The 8,121-nt window shown below is 33.9% G+C and overlaps 1 long non-coding RNA gene across 1 annotated transcript; it reads right to left on the bottom strand.

Moving 5' to 3' along the window:
* Window positions 1-1,050: 1,050 nt before the first annotated feature.
* Window positions 1,051-7,510, bottom strand: LOC129219435 (uncharacterized). The gene is made up of 3 exons (XR_008580416.1): window positions 7,495-7,510; window positions 5,326-5,555; window positions 1,051-1,430 (listed from the first exon to the last, which is right to left on the bottom strand). It is a non-coding gene; the product is annotated as an uncharacterized LOC129219435 (long non-coding RNA).
* Window positions 7,511-8,121: the final 611 nt, after the last annotated feature.

Below are 8,121 nucleotides of genomic sequence, written 5' to 3'. Positions count from 1 at the left end.
AGCACCTGCTCCTGTTAATGGCAACATACGGACCAATATTTGTTTGATCCCGCCAGTTACTTCCAGAGGAATAGCAAGCACGCGTAACTCTAGAAACGTCCCATTGCTCCACCCCCCTTGGAGGAATTCGCGCCAAAAACCAATGGGCACAAGTTCACATTGAGGCACATCTGTGTACCAAATTTTGTTTGATTTCATGTGGTAGTTTTTGCTGTAGAGTGGCCACAAAAAACTGGTCACGCACGTACGTGACACACACCCCCAAAACGTTCAAATCTATCAAAATTTGAACGAATTCAATACCTTTTTCTATATATTAGATATAGAAGAAAGTAAAAATAGTTTAACCCATATTAAAGTACAGGTAACTTGAATAATTAAAATATCCTAAAATTTTCTACTTTTGATTTTCCAAAATTGCAGAGAAAAAAAAATAATAATATTCTTCATATTTGGAGTTCTTGATTGAGAATTATTAAATTATTTTAATAATATTCTGATTTAGGTCTTAATTGTATTGTGAACAAAATTATACATATATTTTTATTTCTTAAGAGAGGACTAAAATGTAAATTTTTCCATAACCATCTCTCTTCATTACAACCTTAAAATTTCATGATAGACGTTGTTCACTGTCGCACTTTATTCTGACTGAATAATAAATAGCCAATTTATCTGCTTCAAAATGATTGATTTGTTTTTAACAAATAAAGTACAAATTTGATAATTCATTAACTGCAGTTTTCATAACTTCAGACTTTCAGCTGTATATTTTCATTATTTATTTACACATTTAACTCTTTGCACTAGACATCTTTTTTTTCTTGCTGAATTTTCATTTCCAAAATTTGAATGGAATAAGTTAATTCCCTGATATCAAATAAAATTGAATATCCTCTCAGATACGGCAATATATCACATAATGCATAGGGATTAAAATTATTTCTGATGTAGAAGTAGAAACTTTCTAAAATTACATGGAGATGTTTACTTTAAAGTTAAAAATATAGACATAATCCAAACAAAGTTTTGTGAATAAGAGTTTTATATGCATTTTACAGGTACATTCGTAGTCCATGATTTCAATACATCTTTTTTATAACAATAAAAATTCAAAAGTAGTTGATATAAGAATACATAAAATAAATCTCACAAGATTCTCAAGTTAAAGTACATTTTAGAATCTTAATAAACTGAGTAATTGAATTATCATTCCACTCGAAAAGCCTAGCGCACCACATTGCTAATATTAGACAAAACAGAGCAACACATCATTCAGGATTAGTAGTAAAGTGAAATAGTCTGTTCAAATCTTCAATTTTTGAGGAGATATCCAGATAGAGCACAAGCATCTTCAAAACATACAACTGGTAACATCAACTGTTGCAGGGGTAGGGGTCCAGGAGCAGTATTTTTCAAAGAACTAAAACCTACAAAATATAGAATAAGTACAGTTAATACAAATAAACAAACTCGGGGGAAAAAAAGGAAAAGTTCTAGGATAGTTCTTTAGAATTTATAAGCACATGCATTTTCAAAATATGTAACTGTATGACCAATAAATGCATTATATCATTTAATGTTTTTCCAGACTAAAAATCGGAAAAGAAAAGATTAAAATAGATTACAGGAGCATATGAAAACAATACAATTGTTTGTATAGATATTTCAAAACAAATAAACAGATTGCATGGGCCCAGCAGTGTCACCATAATCAATTTTTTTTCAACTTATAGCATCTAACAAAGTTTCCACAGATTGTAGAGCTGCAGAGTAATAAATTATATATTTATGATTTAATACATCTTTTTCACCAGTACAAATATAACTGTTTTCAACAATATGTTTACATGCCAGAAACCGGAAGCAAGGCCCACATAGTATCCCTTCGACACCAGTCTTCATTTCTTCATCAAGATTTTTTTCCCTGGCTTGTTTATCACTCAATTTGATATTACAGTTACCCCTTGTTATATTGTGCTTTTCGGGGGACAAAGAAAAAGCACGTATTATCCGAAAGCGCGAGGTAACCAAGGTTATTAAAAATAGTCATCCATCCAACACATACATGTAAATTAGCATTCACTCTTTTTGACATGATTTTCAAAAGGTTTCGATATATTTCAAGAATTTACTATCGCACATATTGAAACTTATACAAGATTCAAATTTAAGTAAATTTTCAGCGTCAATATGAAATGGTGACTAAAGATGATCATCAAGAGTGAGCATTCCAATACCCTCTTATTCCCAAGGGACTTTCTAATCCCTTCGATTTGCAGTAGAAAGGATGTGAAAAGTAAAAGTAACCAGATTGTTTAGAGAACTCTTTTGCCCGTCCAGAGCATTCTTCCTTTCTTTGATGCAAATCTTGATCTGTGGAACCAAGCACAAATCTTTTCTGTGCTAACAGGCAGTCAGAGAGGGTGTATGTTCTCTTCTACTTAGACCAGTATGACACCTGCCTGCTCTCTCAATCATTGTAAAGGTCTTGGTATCAATACAAAAGAAAACGTGAAGTAGTTTCCAAGATATATCTTAAAATGAAATATACTGCATGTATGTACATTTGGATAACAAGAGTTGCCACTGCTTTTCCAGCGAATTCAGAAGTTATTAAATACAAACAAAAAATCTGACTGCGTAAAAACCAAAAAAACTAAAAAGAAAAATGTATAAGCCCAGTAGTTTAGAATGTTATTAAGTACTACTGAATAACTACACCATTGAAATAGTTTTATAACCGTACACAGGTAAGACAACAGTGGGACAGGATCAACAGTGGGGGCCCATTCCTTTCTGATTCAAGGAACCCCGTAAAATTTGAATGGGCTCCGACTGTTGATCCTTCTCTTCTGCTTTTGAATTTATGATTAGTCTTATCTGTGTACAATTATAAAACTATTTCAATGGTGTAATTATCAGAAATACTTAATAACATTCTTAACTACAGGGCTCATACATTTTTCTTTTTAGGTTTTTACGCAGTCGGTTTTTTTTTTTAATATTTCTTTTTTATTTTACACTTTTTAGTTAATTTTCATTGACTTAGATGATTATGAGAGGATACTATTCTCAATCTTGTCATTTTATTGAGAGAGTTTGTATCTTGAGGTTTATTAAGTAACTTGCGGTGGTCTAAACTACTGATAATGAGTCCCTCTAGGCAGGGCCCTATTAAAATATCGAGGGGTCCTAGGCCAAATACTTTTTTGGGGGCCCCTGTATTCAAACTTTATCGCATTAGCCGTCGGCTGAATAAATTTTAGCAAAACTAAAGTAATTTCAGACATTTAGGGGCCCCTAAATATCGGGAGCCCTAAGCCCGGGCCTAGTTGGCCTGTTCAGCAATCAAGTCCTGCTTCTAGGGGCCTAACTCGGCTTAAAGCTACATGTGCATGACCTTCAGCAAAAGCAGCCTGTATAACTCATGCTGACGCGAGCTAAGAAACGGCGTCAGTCAAATCTCCCAAAACTAAAAAAGGTAGACAAGAAAGTACATAACGCAAAACTCAGTCTCCTGAATCACGACAAAAACAAATGCAACATGTTAGAGATGAAAATTGAATTAGTAGACTTTCTTTCTTTTGGTGCTTATTGCACGGGTTTATTTTGATGAGGACTACAATCCGAGTGTCTTGCCTCCCTTACGCATGATATATTTTTTATTTCAGTAGATTACATATAAACAACACATGAAAGAATTTACATCAGAAAGAGGGGGAAGTACATGCGGAGCGAGGGTGGGAGTTGAACCCACCGCCTCAAGTGTGAGAAAAGCCCGATCGGTAGAGTGTCGGATTCGGGGCCAGAGGGTCCTGAGTTCGAACTTCGATGGTCGAAGACCCACTGTCGTCATTAAAGGGGACTGGGCGACGTTAAATATGCTCGTGGTCTCAATGTCCTCCAAGTGAAACGATACCTTTGGGGGTGCTAGTACCAGGTAGCTATTAGCTCCTGGACTAGTTTTAAATTCTCATTAACTGTTCGATCCGGTGATGGTGCTGCCATCTATTGGTATAAAAAATAATGGAAGCAAGGCACTTAGTATGCAGTCCTCGACATAAATACAGTTGTGACTCGGAAGCGGAAGTGTGAGAAAGAATCGCTTAGACCACTCGCCCACTGAGGCGGGACCGCCGCGAATCTTAAGAGAGAAGGGAGGAAAACATGGACATGGGAACCGGTTCACTTAACTAGATGGATGTCCATGTGGTAGAAAAGTGATTCCTTTTCAACCAACGATCGTCCGCCATTTTGTGGGCAAGTACTTCCCACTGCACATCCAATAAGCTTACTATGGGTTCGTTTTCCGCAATTTTTGCGGGGATTTTCCATTTTAAAGTACCACTTTCAATGGAACATCTTATTTTTTGAAAAAAAAAAAAGTCTCAAAATAATTTTCTATTGGAAATTCATTATTGGAGGTAATTTCAGAACAGAAAATAGATTTCGCATCTTCCTAATTTGTAACTCATGTTTAATTCGGCTATTTGAAACATTAAAGTACCTACCTTTCTCGTCGACGAAAAACTAATTTAGGGTTTTATGGATTCCGGGTAAGTCAGTTTGAATCTCTAGAGGCCATTTATTGATTACGTAAGGATGATTTTGGCAACTTGCTTACCCTTACATGGGGGAGAGGGGGGGGGGTCGAAAGATTTTTCACCCCCTCCTTATCTTACGTAAAATTCCATTTCGATTTTCAAAATAATAAATCTTACATTGCTGGAATTGTTATTCTTTTTTTAAAAACCTTTAAGTGTAAAAAAATATTTACTAAAAGGATTCTAGACTGAATGTTTTTTCGATAAATATTTTTTGTATATAATGAAATACTAATTTAAAATAAGACATGCAATACACAGTGCGATACTTTTATTATATTTTACACTATTCATTCTATGAAAAACAAGTAAAAACAGCTCATCCTTATACGTTTTTACCTTCCCGAAGAAAATAAAATATGATCCTTGCCAAACCACTTGACCGCACAATTTCTAATATAGAATATCGACTTGAAAATTGCCCCTTCTTTTTCTTATTATATTAGAGCAAAAAAAAAAAAGCAAAAATGCCTTGTTCCATTTTTGCAATTTAAATAGTATTTTCGCATTTTTCAAAAAATGTGACCATAGCGGAAACCTTGATTGAGACCAGAACATTATAGGTGCTTTTCAGGCCTTGACACAAGCAGTTTTTTTGGGGAGACAATATTTTTTTCAGAAAATGAGTGAGAAAAAAAAGAGCACACTGAATAGATCATATAAATGCATTTTAAACAACTTATAACAACAATTTTAAAATGACATGTAGAGAACTTACCCTTGCCACCTTGTTCAACAAGTCTCTTTCAATGGAAAGATATCAAGGAAATTTGTCAACCTTTTCCATCTTCAGATTGCTCAAATTGAGGTCAGTCCAGTCGATTCACAGGGAGACTGCAAAGAAGGAAATATGTAAAGCAGGAAGATACTGGGTTCAAAGCCCAGTTTTATAGGAAAAATATCCGCTTTGTAGAGGAACCATCGTTGAAGACAGGATGCTTAGGTTTTCTGCAAAAAAAAAAAAAAAAGGTGATTTAAAGAAAGAATATGATTAACATGAACTGCATGCATTGGGGACAATTAGTTACCTATTTCACAAACTACTTTGACAAATTGTCAAATTTCCATCTTAGTAGTAACTATCCAGGGTTGGCTTTCTGCCGGCAGAAACTAGTTTTTGCCGTGCCAGTGGCAGAAACTGGTTGTAACCGGTAAAAACCGGCAGAAACTGGCAAAAACTTAAAAGCATCTTTAATTACTTAAGTGATTGCTAAATGATATTCGTTTAAGTAAACTAAAAAATGAAACTTCATTTCATCATTTAAAAAAAATAAAATTCTATGCTAATGCCCTTGATTTAGTTCGAGAAGGGAACTTTTCATTTGCAGATGCTCGTAATGTTTGGATTAATTTAACAAAGGACGAAAAATCATATAGATGCTCAGGAAAGAGGAGCGACATACAAAATTAAAAGGCATTTCAGATTTTAATTTGCTCACTTATATGCTTCATCTAAATTGTTTGTGATCGAAATTATCACGTGCTTCAAGAAGAAAGTGCCAGAATTTTACTTGCCAATATTAACATTAATTTTGTACCTAATGTCACAGCTTTGCAAAATAAATTGGCCCTATTTCTCGAAACTTATTTTCCAGTCGAATTTCTCCCACTACCCCAGTTACTACATGGTGGACCAGTTAAAAAAAAAAAAAAACCATAGATGAAAGTTTCAAACATTGCTTGTTCCTTCATGCATTGCCTGCTAGCTCTTCCGATGCAGGAATATTCTAAAGTTTCTCATTTGTACATATTAGATTGAGAAACTGTTTAGATTTTAGAAATAATCTTTTTGAAGAAGCAACTGCAGGGTCCAAACAAAGTAATATTTGATTTTAAATTGTGGTAATATAATTAAAATGTGCTTTGGTTAATAATTATTTTTTCCATGCACTTCCTATTGCATGTCAATATTTTTTTTTTTTTTGTGAGTTTTTGCCAGTTTCTGCCGCAACTGTGGCAGAAAGTGGTTTTTGCCATGCCGGTTTAACCGGTTTCTACCAGTGGTTTTAACTGCCTCCACAGAAACTTACCAACCCTGTAGCTATCAGAATAGAGGCTCTATCCTTTGAGGAATGCACTAGCCCAAAATACACCTTGTCATCATATAATTCCATCAATCAAATATTGTTTTGAAAATTACAGATTATCAGGGGCTCTCAAACCCCTGTCCCTTCTTAGATGGCAGGACGTTTTCACCCTAGGAAGATTTGAAATTATTACATGAAAACAAATCACTTGTTGACGATTTGCAAAGCAGAGGAGAAAACACAGCATTTAACTTACTTTTGCCACATTGAAACATACTTAGCATAAAAACGCATCGAGTTATATGCTTGTAGAATCGTAATGTCATGAATACAAGAAGTCATAAAATCCACCTCGGGAAGATGCTCAATATTGTTTGATATTAATTTTCAATTTTACTAATTAGCCTGCTCAAAAATTAATTTCACTCTGCTGCAATGCTTGTAGCTAACATTACAAACAGACCGGCCCAATATAATAGTTAAAACAAAAATAACATACTTCGTATATAATTATACAAAACACAGTGAAACAACCATTTAGCTCGAACACCGTTGATGCGAAATTAAATATTACGTTACAAATATAATGTTTAATATTATGCACAAGCAAAAATAACCAGCGTACTTTGCATTGATCAGTACTTAAAATACAAAATTAATAATCTTAAATGCGAATGATAAGGTATTAAACGACTTAAATATTAGAATGAATACATTAAAGATTCAATATATATTTTCTAAGCTAACAAGAAATATAAATAATACACAATAAATATCTACAAACTGAAACTATTATGGTTAATGATTGATCAATTTTAAAAAATAATGATACAAACGTCGGAAAATTCAAAACCACATACCTCCACCAAAAACCGCTCGAACGTAAAAAAAATGGTTTCCTTCCAGAAAAACATGAATACCCTGCCAATAATCTAATCGCCAGATATACAAGCCAACGCCTATTGTTCTCCGGTCAGGTTTTCCTCGAATGTGCAATCTCGAGTCGGGATAGGAGCTACGTGTCGATGATAATTGCAGGTACTTGAAGCGACTAACTGATGTCAACCAATGGTAGAATTAGGTTTGAGATGGGTAAAAATCGTGATGCAATATTTGTTTTGATGTTGAATTCATGTTTACTCGAGAATTGGATATATATTCCGTGCCATTTTTTTTCTTCAACTTTTAGCTCTACAATTGGAAAAGAAAGCAAACTGAATAAAAAATGTTGCTCTTTAAAAAATGCGTCATATGTTCCACATGCATATTGTATTTCTTTGAATTTGTTCTGAATAAAACGCATGATGTTTAAAGGAAAATGACGATTTGATAATCATCCGATGAGAATGAATCTGATGAGGGTAAAAGATTTTCAAATAATTTTCTCACAACGACAATTGAACTATGCTACAGAATTTTGAATTTAAACTAAATCTGTTTGATTTGAACATGTTTGTTTCACTAAGTTGAATATATTTGCACAAGTA

The sequence above is a fragment of the Uloborus diversus genome, chromosome 3, assembly GCF_026930045.1.
Source record: "Uloborus diversus isolate 005 chromosome 3, Udiv.v.3.1, whole genome shotgun sequence".
NCBI classification, from domain to species: Eukaryota; Metazoa; Arthropoda; class Arachnida; order Araneae; family Uloboridae; genus Uloborus; species Uloborus diversus.
Note: the sequence above shows the minus strand (reverse complement) of the source record. Positions and strands in the feature narration are given on the sequence as shown.